The sequence below is a fragment of the Pan paniscus genome, chromosome 7, assembly GCF_029289425.2.
Source record: "Pan paniscus chromosome 7, NHGRI_mPanPan1-v2.0_pri, whole genome shotgun sequence".
Taxonomy (NCBI): domain Eukaryota; kingdom Metazoa; phylum Chordata; class Mammalia; order Primates; family Hominidae; genus Pan; species Pan paniscus.
Window position 1 is genome coordinate 51,553,947 of NC_073256.2, and position 14,061 is coordinate 51,568,007.

Here is a 14,061-nt window from a genome sequence, read left to right on the forward strand (position 1 = left end):
TTTGAGAAATATTTGGACTTCCCTTGTTTTATTTTCTTTCAAAAGGCTGTTTTCTGTGTCATTACAAAGTGTATTAGTTAACAAGAGAAGAGTCATGGTGAGAGAAACGCACATTTTGTGTTACCTTCTACGCCCATAACTTGATTGTGATGGGATAGTCTGCCTGCATTTAGGTAAAACTGTGAGGTCCTTTCCCCACAGGAAAAGACTATGCAAATTTTCCACCAGGGTCATCTTCCCACTTACTTCCTAAGAGTTTGTAAATATTAGACTAAATGCTGGTGGCTGTTAAATGTAGCATGGCTGCAGTGATCCCAGGTACTAACATTTGCCTGGAATGCTATAAAAAATAGCACTACTAATCAGAAGAAATGGAAATACCTCTAATTTGTTCCTTAAAGGTAATGGCTGCCTAAGAAATATTTTCACTGTGTTTCCTACAATTTCTTTTGGAAGCCCAGAGTGGGAAGTAATTGTTTTAGTTGGTGCTGAAGATTGGGAAGGTATTCAGGGCATAGCCACATCCAGCTTGTCCTAAAGAAATGCTGAAAATGATGTTAGAATGGTGGAAGAGAGATTCCATATCTGCTTTTCCTCCCTTCTCTTCGTCATGGAACATGTGAGATGGAAATACTCATTACTGAGAAAAATTCAACCCCAAGATAAGAGGTTTGTCCTTGTCTGACAGAAAGGTCTATCATGAGAGGGAAAAAAGTGTTACATTCATCATTGCCTGCAGAAAAAGATGGTGTTAAGTAACGCTGGGAGAAATTCTGAGCCCTCTCCTTTTCTTCCTCCTCCCCCAACCCACCTCCACTTCTTTTAACCATAGTCCATATAGAAAAAGCTATTGATTGTTCTATAAAATTTTAAATTATCCTCAGGATAAAATATCCTTAACAATTTTTGTTTGTATTTTTTTGTAGTGCACTCTGTGCAAGCCCAAGATAAAACCCAAAACAACTTGTTTTTTAATGGTTTGGTTTTGCCAGGCTTGAACTGACATAAATTGATTCATGTGAGATAAATTTAATGAGCTAGAACCTCTCTAATGAATAATTAGCTAATCATACAATTTTTACAACTGGAAGTTACCTAATCACATGTCTTCAGTTTACAAATGAGAATTAAGTCCTTGGCTCTACTCTGAGTACAGTCATAAAAGTTGTTGGCTGCTTCAAAGAACAACTCAAATGACCTCTCATTACCTCCTGTATTAAATGCAAGCCAATGTTAGTACTGGATAGAGATTTAGTAGAAGCCAGAAGTCTTTCTAAAGTGACTTCTTAGACATTGGAATAGTTAATTCAAAGGCTGCGGTTATTCCTGAGCTGATATTTCCTATGGATTATTTTATCCATGACCAGTGATACTTACATTTGAGATCAACAATCAATAGTGTAAAAAAATTTATTTAGAGCATCCTTGTAGATAAACCTCACTTTGTAGCCCCTTCAAGTATTAAGATGATCCTGTTTAATTTTTCTCCATTTTGAATATTTTATTAGAATATTTCAAGAGGATTAGAATATTTCAAGGTTTCTTTCAAGAGGAAAACAGTGGGTAAAACAGAGAAAGAAGTTCAGTTAAAAAGGAAATCTGTCAACAATTATTTAGCACAAATATTCTGTAAAACACTTTAATGCATGTTTTTGCATGCACTAAATTATCTCATTCAGTTCTTTCAACAACTCTGTGAGGTAAAAAATGTATTTTATAGATGAAATAAACTAAGTGATGAAAAATGAATGAAACTAAGTGATGAAGTAACACGCAATCACCATGTGGTTGGTAAATTCAGGTCAGTCTGATTTCAGTGCTCTTTTTATTATCATCTTTGAAGCTTGGACTATACTGAGTAAAAAATATGTGAAAATAGTAAATGATACAGACAGAAGTATCTTGAGTAACTGTCTGCAGAAGGGTACTGATGGAATTTAGAGTTAAATGGTAGAACCAGAGAGCTTGGGTGAGGCGCACATTTTCTTTGTTTATATGCTCAGAATGTTCTTCATCCAGTTGGAGAAACAAATTTGTTTACTCTCTCTCTGTGTATGTGTGTGCACACGCATGTGTATTTGTATGCAGCTAGAGTTTGAGAGTTAACATCAACATCTAAGAACCAGCTCATGAATTAAACTTAACTACTTAAGATCCCAGCTACAGCTCTGGGAGAGAAGATGAGTCTTTCTGAATTGATCCTCAGATAAAATCTGTATCTTTCATGGCTATCATATAACCTTATTGGATTACAAGAAATACACAATGGGTTCTCTCCAATTGGGAAAAAAACTTTCCATCAAATGTATGGTTCTTGAATAATAATTTAGAACTGTAGATATCCAACTAAAATCTAGAAGTAACATTTATTTAGGATACTTAGAGATAAAATTAGAATTATGTTTGAGTTTTATGAGAAAAAAACAAAACAAGAAGAGCTGTATTAGGAAGAAATCGATTTCTCTCACATGTAAAAGGAATATAAGATCTTCTGCTTCTGGTATAATTCAGCCTCTTTTTATCTTGTATTTCTCCCATGCCGAGCTTCTATGCTCAAGGTCACTTTAAGGTCCAAGATGGCTGCTGGAACTCCAGCAATCACATGCACATTCTAGCAACTGAGAAAGAGGATACATCTGGAAGTTGCACAAATTTCTGTTTATATCCATTTGGTAAAAGCCTAGCCAAAACTCTGTATGTAGATACAAGGCATCCTAGGTAGTACAGTATTTATTTATTTGGGTTGGCCACATATTTATCTAAAAGGGGTTCTGTTACAGTGATTCAAGTGGACAATGGACATTGGAGGAAGAATAATAAACACTCTTCCCTACATAGTGGTATGGCAGTTTTGGGGGAAAGAAAAATATAAGGCAAAAACCAGCATATATCAGGATTGACATGGAGATGAATTAAACTTAACCACTTAAGAGTCCAGTTACAGCTCTGGGAGAATAATAAAGCTGGGGAGGACTTTAGAGAAATATATGGGAATGAAAGTACAATGAGCATGGATTTGATTCTTCACAAAAGCAAGCAATACTACTTTAAATTGTAAATATCAGGAATCATTTATTAGATATAGATGTTTATATAAATGATAAAAGGGAATGCTCCGTGCTGAGAAAAGATGAAAATATAAATAATTTCCCACATGGAATTTACAATTTGCTTTTGTTGCAATAGTTTTTGGCTGCTGTTTTTGCTAGATGCTGTAATAAAACTTAAAAAAAAATGTATTATAGCTCAAACAAAAGGTTATTTCTAGCTCAGATAAAGCCTAAAATATAGCCCTAGACAAGAAGCTAGCTCATTTCCATGCTGTGATTTGGGGATCCAGGCTCCTTCCATCTCGTGGCTCCACCATCTTCAACCATTGGCCTCTAAACTTAGAATGCTCATGATGTCCATCAAGTTTGCCGAAGGTGAAAAAGGATGGAGGATCATGTATCCCAGGATTTTATGGTCCAGGCCAGGAACTGGTGCATATCACTGCCATTCACATTTCATTAACTAGAACTTCAAAAAAATAAATCAGTAAATAAAATAAAGTGAAAGTTTATCTGTAGGTCCAGGAAGAAGAGGAAATGGGCTTAGTGAAAAACTAAACTCTGATAGAGCCCATCCTTGTTGTTTTTAAATAACCTATTTTGTTCTTCTTTTTGGTTTTTAAAATAATTTTTTATTTGTAATTTTTGTGGGTACTTAGGAGGTGTATATATTTATGGAGTACCTCAGATGTTTTGATACAGGCATGCATGCAATGTGTAAAAATCACATCATGGAAAATAGGGTATTCATCGCCTCAAGCATTTATCCTTTGTGTTACAAACAATACAGTTCTACTAGTTAGTTTAAAATGTATAATTAATTGACTATAGTCACTCTGTTGTGCTGTCAAATACTAGGTCTTATTCATTCATTCTATTTTTTGTACCTATTAACCATCCCCATCTCTCCCCAACCCCACCACTACCCTTCCTATCATCTGGTAACCATCCTTCTACTGTCTGTCTCCATGGGTTCAGTAGTTTTGATTTTCAGGTCCCACTAATAAGTGAGAACATGCAATATTTGTCTTTCTGTGCCTGACTTATTTCACTCAACCTAATGACCTCCAGTTCCATCGTGTTGTTGCAAATGACTGAACCTCATTCTTCTTTTTAATGGCTGAATAGTCCTCCGTTGTGTATAAGTACCACATTTTCTTTATCCATTTATCTGTTCATGGACACTTAGATTGCTTCCAAATCTTGGCTATTGTGAACAGAGCTGCAACAAACATGGGAGTGCAGATATCTCTTTGATATACTGATTTCCTTTTGGGTATATGTCCAGCAGTGCGATTGCTGGAGCATATGGTAGCTCTATTTTTAGTATTTTGAGCAGCCTCCAAATTGTTCTCTATAGTAGTTTTACAGATTTACATTCCCACGAACAGTGTACAAGGGTTCCCTTTGCTTCACATCCTTGCCGGCATTTGTTATTGCCCAAGTTTTGGATGTAAGGCGTTTTAACTGGGATCAGATGATATCTCACTGTAGTTTTGATTTGCATTTCTCTGATCAATGGTATTGAGCACCTTTTCATATGTCTGACTGCCGTTTGTAAGTATTCTTTTAAGGAAGGTATTCAGATCTTTTGCCCATTTTAAAATAGGATTATTAGAGTTTTTCCTATAGAGTTGTTTGAGCTCCTCCTATATGCTGGTTATTGATCCCTTGTCAGAGTTTGCAAATATTTTCTCCAATTCTGTGGGTTTTCTATTAACTTTGTTGATTGCTTCCTTTGCTGTACAGAAGGTTTTTAACTTGATGTGATCCCATTTGTCCATTTTTGCTCTGTTTGCCTGTGTTTGTGGGGTATTACTCAAGAAATCTTTGCTCAGAGCAATGTCTTGGAGATTTTCCCCAATGTTTACTTGTAGTAGTTTTGTACGCTGAGGTGTTAGATGCGAGTCTTTAATAACTTTTGATTTCATTTTTGTATATGGTGAGAGATAGGGGTCTAGTTTCATTCTTCCACACATAGATATCCAGTTTTCCCAGTACCACTTATTGAAGAGACTGTGCTTTCTTCAGTGTATGCTCTTGGCTCCTTTGCCAAAAATGAGTTCACTGTAGGTGTGTGGATTTTTTTCTGGGTTCTCTATTCTGTTCCATTGGTCTATGTGTCTGTTTTTATGCCAGTACCATGCTGCTTTGTTTACTATAGCTCTGTAGTCAGCTATAATTTGAAGTCAGGTTATGTGATTCCTCTAGTTTTGTTCTTTTTGCTTAGGATAGCTTTGGCTATTCTGGGACTTCTTTGGTTCTGTGTAAATTGTAGGATTTTTTTTTCTATTTCTGTGAAGAATGTCCTTGGTATTTTGATAAGGGATTACATTGAATCTATAGATTGCTATGGGTAGTATGGACATTTTAACAATATTCTTTCAATCCATGAATATGGAATATCTCCATTTTTTGTGTGTCCTTCAATTTCTTTTATCAGCGTTTTACAGTCTTTATTATAAAGATCTCTCACTTCCTTGGTTAATTTCTAGGTATTGAATTTTATGTGTGGCTTTTCATTTCTTTTTCGGATTACTCACTGTTGGCATATAGAAATGCTATGGATTTTTGTATGGTGATTTTTGTATCCTGCAACTTTACTAAATTTGTTTCTAATAGTTCTAATAGTTTTTCATGGAGTCTTTAGATTTTTCCAAATATAAGATCATATCATCTGCAAACAAGGATAACTTGACTTCTTCCTTTCCTATCTGGATGCGCCTTATATCTTTCTCTTATCTGATTGCTCTAGCTAGGATTTCTTGTACTATGTTGAATAACAGTGGGCATCCTTGTTGTGTTCCACATCTTAGAGGAAAGGCTTTCAGTTTATCCTTATTCAGTACAATACTAGCTGTAGGTCTGTCATATATAGCTTTTATTATGTTGATATGTGTTCTTTACCCAGTTTTTTGAGGGTTATCATGATCTGATGTTAAATTTGATCAAATGCTTTTTCAGCATGAATTGAAATGATCGTATGGGTTTTGTCCTTAATTCTATTGATAAGATGTATCACATTGATTTGCATACATTGAACCATCCTTGCATCCCAGGGATAAATCCCACTTGATCATGATAAATGATTTTTTTTTTTTTTTGAGACAAAGTTTCACTCTTGTTGGCCAGGCTGGAGTGCAATGTGTGATCTTGGCTCACCGCAACCTCTGCCTCCCGGGTTCAAGTGATTCTACTGCCTCAGCCTCCCAAGTAGCTGGGATTGCGGGCATGTACCACCATGCCCAGCTAACTTTCTATTTTTAGTAGAGAGGGAGTTTCTCCATGTTAGTCAGGCTGGTCTCAAACTCCTGACCTCAGGTGATCCACCCACCTCGGCCTCCTGAAGTGCTGGGATTGCAGGCATGAGCCACTGTGCCTGGCCAATGAATGATATTTTCAAGGTATTGTTTAATTCAGTTTGCTATTTTTTATTTATTTATTTATTTTTGAGATGGAGTCTTGCTCTGTCACCCAGGCTGGAGTGCAGTGGTGCAATCTTGGCTCACTGGAACCTCCGCCTCCCAGGTTGTAACAATTCTCCTGCCTCGGTCTCCCGAGTAGCTGGGACTACAGGGATATGCTGCTACACCTGGCTAATTTTTTTTATTTTAGTAGAGACAGGGTTTCACCATGTTGCCCAGGCTGGTCTTGAACTCCTGAGCTCAGGCAGTCCACCTGCCTCAGCCTCCTAAAGTGCTGGGATTACAGGCATGAGCCACTGCACCTGGCTGGGTTTGCTAATACTTTGTTGAGGATTTTTGCATCAATATTCACCTGAGATACTGGCCTGTAGTTATCTTTTTTTGGTGTGGCTTTGTCTGGTTTTGGTATCAGAGTAATAGTGGCCTCATAGAATGAGTTTGGAAGTATTCTCTCCTTCTCTTTTTTTTGGAATAGCTTGAGTAGGATTAATTCTTCTTTAAACATTTGCTAGAAATCAGCAGTGAATCAACTGGGTCCCAGGCATTTCTTTACTGGGAGACTTTTTATTACAGCTTCAATCTCATTCCTTGTTATTGGTCTGTTCAGGTTTTATTTGTCTTCTTGTTTCAATCATGGTAGGTTGTATGTGTCTAGGAATTTGTCCGTTTCTTCTAGATTTTCCAATTTATTGGCATATAGTTGCTTACAGTAGCCACTGATGATCCTTTGAATTTCTGTGGTACCAATTGTCTCTGATTTTATTTGGATTTTTTCTTTTTTTTTTCTTAGTCTGGCTAAAGATTTGTCTACTTTGTTTAACTTTTCAAAACCCCAACTTTATGTTTCATTTATTTCTTTTGGGATTTTATTATTTGTTTTTCTACTAATTTGGGATTTGGTTTGCTCTTTTCTAGTCCTTTAAGATACATCACTAGATTGTTTATTTGAAGTTTTTCCCTGTTTTGATATATAGCCAATTACAGATTTAAACTTTCCTCTTAGTACTGCTTTTGCTGTATCCCATAGGTTTTGGTATGTTGTGTTTCCATTATCGTCTGTTTCAATAAATTTTTCAATTTTTGTAATTTTTTCATTGACCCACTGGTCATTTGAGAGCATATTGTTTAATTTCTTTGTAGTTTCAAAAATTCCTCGTTATTAATTTTTAGTTTTATTCCATTGTGGTCAGAGATGCTTGATATTATTTCAGTTTTTGAATGTTTTAAGACTTGTTTTGTGACCTAACATATGGCCTATCCTTGAGAATGATCCATATGGTGAGGAAAAGAATGTGTATTCTGTAGCTCTTGGATGAAATATTCTATAAATATGTATTAGATCCATTTATTCTATTGTGCAGATTAAGTCTGATGTTTCTTTATTGGTTTTTTCTCTGTTAAATCTGTCCAGTGCTGAAAGTGGGGTGTTGAACTCTCAACTATGATTATATTGGGACCTATCCCTTTAGCTCTAATAATATTCTCTTTATATATCTGGGTGTTCCAGTGTTGGGTGCATATATTTTGAAAAGTGTTATATTCTCTTGCTGAAGGGACCCCTTTATGATTATATAGTGACCTTCTTTGCCCCTTCTTGTAGTTTTTTAGAAATCTATTTTGTCTGATATAAGTATAGCCACTCCTGCTCTTTATTGGTTTTCATTGGCATGGAATATCTTTTTCCATCTCTTTATTTTCAGTCTATTTTTGTCTTTATAGGTCACGTGTGTTTCTGGTAGGCAAAGGATTAATGGGCCTTGATTTTTCACCCAATCAGCCACTCTATCTTTTGATTGAAGAGTTTCAATTGAAGAATTTGATTGAAGAGATTCAATGTTGTTATTGATAAGTAAGCACCTACTCTTGCCATTTTGCTATTTGTTTTCCGGTTGTTCTGTCGTCTTCTTTCCTTCCTGCCTGCATTTAGTGAAGGTGATTTTCTCTGGTTATATGATTTAGTTTCTTGCTTTTTATTTTTTGTGTATCCATTGTTTCTTGGGTTGAGGTTACTGTGAGGCTTGCAAATACTATCTTATAACCCATTATTTAAAGCTGATAACAACATTGTTTGCATAAACAAAAAGAAGACTAATAAAGGCTCTGCACCTTAATTTTTTTTTACTATTTATATTTTATTGTACTTTGTTTTCAAAAGTTGTAGTAGTTACTTTTTATTGGTTCATTGTTTGGTATTTCTACTTAAAGAGTAGTTTACACACCACAGTTATAGTGTTACAATACTCCGGTTTTTCTGTAATTAACATTACCAGTGAGTTTTGTACCTTCAGATGATTTCTTATTGCTCATTAATGTTCTTTACTTTCTGATTGACATACTCCCTTTAGCATTTCTTGTAGGGCAGGTCTGGTATTGATGAAATCCCTCAGCTTTTGTTTGTCTGGGAAAGTCTTTATATCTGCTTCGTGTTTGAAGGATAACTTTGCTGGATATACTATTCTAGGGTAAAGGTTTTTTTTTTTTTTTCCCTTCAGCACTTTAAATATGTCATACCACTCTCTCCTGGCCTGTAAGGTTTCTACTGAGAGGTCTGCTGCCAGATGTATTGGAGCTCCATTGTATGTTACTTGTATCTTTTCTCTTGCTGCTTTTAGGATCTTTTCTTTATCTTTGGCCTTTGGGAGTTTTATTATTAAATAAAATAATACAACTCGAGGTAACTTTCTTTGGGTTAAATCTGTTTGGTGTCCTATAACCTTTTTGTACTTGGATATTAGTATCATTTTCTAGGTTTGGAAAGTTCTCTGTTATTATCCCTTTGAATGTGCTTTCCACCCCATCTCTACCTCCTCTTTAAGGCCAATAACTCTGCCCCTCTGAGGCTGTATTCTAGATCCCTAGATCCCTCGTAGGTGTGCTTCACTGTTTACTCAGTTTTCTTTGGTCTCTTCTATTTTCAAATAACCTGTCTTCAAGCTCACTAATTCTTTCTCCTGCTTAATTCTCCTATTAAAAAACTCTTCAGTATGCCAGTTGCTTTCTTCAACTCCAGAATTTCTGCTTGATTTTTGATGATTTCAATCTCTGTTAAATTTATCTGATAGAATTCTGAATTCCCTCTCTCTTATCCCGCATTTCTTTGAGTTTTCTCAAAACAGCTTTTCTGAATTCTCTGTTTGAAGGGTCACATATCTCTCTTTATCCAGCTTGGGTCCCTAACGCCTTATTTAGTTTATGTTTTCCTGAATTGTCTTGACACTTGTAGATGTTCATCTGTGTCTGAGCATTGAAGAATTAGGTATTTATTGTAGTCTTCTCAGTCTGAGCTTGTTTGTACCCATACTTCTTGGGAAGGCTTTCTGTATATTCTAAAGCACTTAGGTGTTATAATCTAAGCTGCATCTGCTTTAGTGGGGGGACCTCGAGCCTGGTAACACTGTAGTTCTTGCAGACTCATAGAGGTACCATCTTGATGGTTTTGGACAATATCCAGAAGACTTCTCTGAATTTTCAGGCAGAGATTCTTGTTCTCTTCCCTTGCTCTCTTTTCTGAGCCACCTGGAACTGTGGGTAGAGTGGCACAAGCACCCCTGTGACCACCACCGGATCTTGCCCAAGGCCTGATATAACCACTTCCTGGCTACCACATACATTCACTGAAAGCCCTGGGCTTCTGCAATCAGCAGGTGGCAAAGCCAGCCAGGTTTGTGTCCTTCATTTCAGGGCAGCAAGTTCCCCCAGGCCCTGGAAAGGTGCAGAAGTGCTGTCTAGGAGCCAGGGACTAGAGGCAAAAACCTCAGAAGTCTACTTGGTGTTCTGTTGTACTGCAGAGAAGCTGGCACTTAAACCACAAGACAGTCCTTCCTACTCTTCCCTCCCCTTTCTAAAGGCAGAGGAGCCTCCCCCCTTGACACCTCCACCTCACACACACACACACACACAGAGTACTGCCAGACTACTTCTGATGTTCCCTTAAGCCCCAAGGGCTGTTCAGTCAGCTTGTGGTAAATGCTGCCTGGTCTGGGACACAGCCTTCAGGGGGAGCGGGTTGCCTTCTGGCTCAGGGAAAGTCCAGAAATGCCATCCAAGAGCCAAGTCTCAGAATTGGGGACCTCAAGGGTCTGCTTGGTGCTCTACCCTCCTGTGGCTGCACTGGTACCTAAGGTGTGAGACAAAGTACCCTTTACTTTTACCTCTGCTTTGCTCAAGCAGGAGACTTGCCCTATAGCCACCACAGCTGGGAATGTGCTGAGCCTCATCTGAAGCCAGCAAGTCTCAGAGTGTCACCCAAGGCCCTCATTGTAGAACCTGGCCATCACTGCTAGTTATTCAGGACTCAAGGCTCTTTAGTTAGTTAGCAAGTGATGAATGCTGCCAGGATTGGGTCCTTCCATTCAAGGCAGCAGGCTCCCTTCTGGTCTAGAATGTGTTTAGAAATGTCTTCTGAGAGCTAGGGCCTGGAATGGGGACCTCATGACTCTGACCGGTGTCCTTTCCTGCTGTGGTTGAGCTGGTATCCAAGATATAAGACAAAGTCCTTCTCACTCTTCCATCTCTTCTTCTCAAGTGGAAGGAAGGGATCTCTTTTGGAGCTGTGCTCTGTGCAGCCTGGGGTAAGGGTCAGCCTGGGGTAAGGGGAGAGGTGATACTAGCACTCCCTTAGCTGCCCCTGCTGGTGTCTCAGTATGTCACATGCTCCTCCGGTCCACACTAGGACTCATCTAGGTGTTGCAGTCCTTGTGGCCTAGAATGCCTTTCAAGTTTATTTAGAGCCCCAGGGCACTTTAGCTTGTCATAGCAAGGCTTGTGGGAATTCAGGATCTGACCACTAACCTTAGCACTTCCTCTTTGGGTGGGACTGGTTTAAATGCTCCCTCTATGGGTGAGTATTAGCTGAATTTGGTCTGGTTTTGCTTTCTGCTATAACAAGGGAGCACTGAGTTCAGTATCTCACAATTGCTGCCCTTCCTCTTCCCCAGGGCACAGAAACACTCTCCACTGCGGCCAAGGATTTCAGGAGAGGTGGCATCAGTGATTCAAGACTGCTTTTCCTACCTCTTCAGTGTTTCTTTCAGTGATACGAAGTTAAAGCCAGGTACCATAAGTGCTCACCTGATCTTTGCTGCTTACAAAGGTGCTTTTTTGGTGTGGATTGTTGTTACATTGGTGTCCTTGCAACAGGGGACAATTGTTGTAGCCTTCTATTCTGCCATCTTGCTCCACCCCTTTTATTTTGTCCTTTTCATACATAGAAGAGAACTTCCTGCCAAGGGAGACAACCCAAAGCCCCATCCATTGACTATTTTAAGCTCAAAATCTGAGATCCTTGGTTCATGCATAACCCTTTCCTTCAGGTCTGAATATGACCTTATGTTTTCATGGCTTAAGAACAGGTAGCTATATGTGTCATATGCACATACCCACTATATAACAATGAAGCCTTGCCAGGGTAGCCTCAGTAAAAGCTCCCATTCTGAAAAGGGAAGAATAAAAGAGACACAGCATCCACTGGTTAATAGCAGATTTAAAATACAGTGGACACACATGGGGAAAGCCTCCTCTACTGTGGAGTACAGAAAATTTCTGGATTAGATCCTGATTCTGCCCTTTGATAGTTTTCTCTTTAGTTTTTACCTTTGACTTCTAGAATGTTTTACTGTAATCATTTGATTTCTATGGCTACATCTGAAATGGCCATGGGGAATATGTCTTTTTTTTTTTTCCCTGAGGCTTCCCAGGTCTCAACCTGATTTAAGTTGATAAAGCTTGTAGTTGCCATCCCAGCCCATTTCCTGACTTTTTTTCTCATTTTATGGGAATGAGAGAGATATACTTTTATGAGTTTTATGCTACTGCTATTTAAAGCTTTTCAGTTACAAACAGGTAAACCTAATGCAAACAAAATTAAATGTTTTCTGTTTGAGTTCATTTTTGTCTCATATTCTTACAAAGTCCAGCTTTTGATATTGTTTTTGTTGTATTATATTTTCTTCATATACCTTGTTTCATTTAAAAAATTTTAATGCCAGTCTTTTAACTAATAAGTTTAAACATTCACATTTATTGGAATAACTGTTGCATTTGGATTTTGCATCATATCTAGCATATTCTATGTATCCCCATTTTTCTACTCGTTTACCTCTTCTTTGCCTATCTCCCACTGCTAATCTGAACAGGACTGATTGAGATAAAAGCTGTGTCTCTGTCACTTCCATCAAAGGTCCTGGTCCATTCCCCTACAGTGACAAAAGATATTTCTCCCTCTCCTACTGGAGACACCCAATATCTCTTCTCCTTGTGAAAAGATTCCCTTCTTTTCTTTGCCTCACACCCTTTTGGCCTATCTTTTATTCCATCTATTGCTGCTGTAACCAGCTGCACACAGTAGTAATTTGGTAACAACTCACCTCATCTCCACTGCATAGCAAGTCTTCCCCGCCTTGGTGCTTTCATAAAACCAGGCATGAGTTTATATGCACAGCTTGGGAAAGACGAGAGGCTTCTAAGTTCATGAGGCAACACCTAGCCCATGGGAGATACAAGTGCAGGTATAAATACCCCCACTTCTGTGCTTCAAGAGAAAATGATGGGTACATTCTATATGGCTCTTCTTAAGGGTCAATAGAAATGAACTCTAGGTGCCCACAGCAAGAAAACATCTCGTATCAACTTTTTCTCCTTTCCTATTTCATTCTCCTAAGTCCTCCGCTCCTGTTACATGGAATCACTTCAAACAAACCAAAAAAAAAACAAAAACTACTGACTCATAAGCCCTTGTTTTAAGTGCTGCTCTGCTTTCAAGGGAGAACCCAAGCTAAGACAACATTCTTCATGTGAAATAACCTTCCAATCTTTACCTACCTTAATGAGGTTGTCTAGATATATTACATTTTTAAAGTATAATTCTTTAACTCTCAGAATCAAATGTAATACTTCAGGTTTCATTTTACCGGAAACACAATAGGAAGCAACTTTAGTTTCTTGTAGTTTGGACACAACTTTGCTACTTTGTCAGCTATTAAAATTTACCTTAACATTCCCCAATATTTTTTAGATGCTTCAAAATAAAATCTACCTCATTCTTCACCTTTTTGTAATATAAGCCTTTTATTTTAGAATAGCTTATATTTATGTAAAATTGTGCTGGTAGTAAAGAGTTTTTACGTTAACATACTACATTTATTGCAATGAGTGAATCAATAGTGCATGTTATTAACTAAAGTTCACACCCTACTTAGATGTCCTTGTTGTGTTCCAGAATCCCAAACAGGATACCATGTTATATTTAGTTGTAACGTCTCAGACTCCTCTGGCTATGACAGTTTCTCTGACTTTGTTTTTGATAATCTTGAATGTTTGGAGAAGTATTGATAAAGTATTTTGTAGAATATCCCTCTATTGGGATTTGTCTGTTTTTCTCATGATTATATTGGGGTATGGATTTTAGGCAAGAAGAACACAGAAGTAAAGTGCCTTCTATGGTTTGAATGTGTCCCACAAACGTTCATGTTGGGAACTTACTCCTCAATGCAACAGTGATGGGAGGTGGGGCCTAATAAAAGGTAATTGGTTCATGAGAATTCTGCCCTTATGAATTAATATCATTATCATGGGAGTGGATGGTGAAA

General features: G+C 37.8%; 1 long non-coding RNA gene across 2 annotated transcripts in view; it reads left to right on the forward strand.

Moving 5' to 3' along the window:
* Window positions 1-14,061, forward strand: part of LOC117981377 (uncharacterized) — a 128,392-nt gene that overhangs the window by 57,761 nt on the left and 56,570 nt on the right. Inside the window, exon 2 of one of the 2 annotated variants that reach the window (XR_010113126.1) lies at window positions 11,413-11,567. This is a non-coding gene — a long non-coding RNA (uncharacterized LOC117981377). The remainder of the gene's footprint in view (window positions 1-11,412; window positions 11,568-14,061) is intronic. The other variant, XR_004672861.3, reaches the window with a different exon arrangement.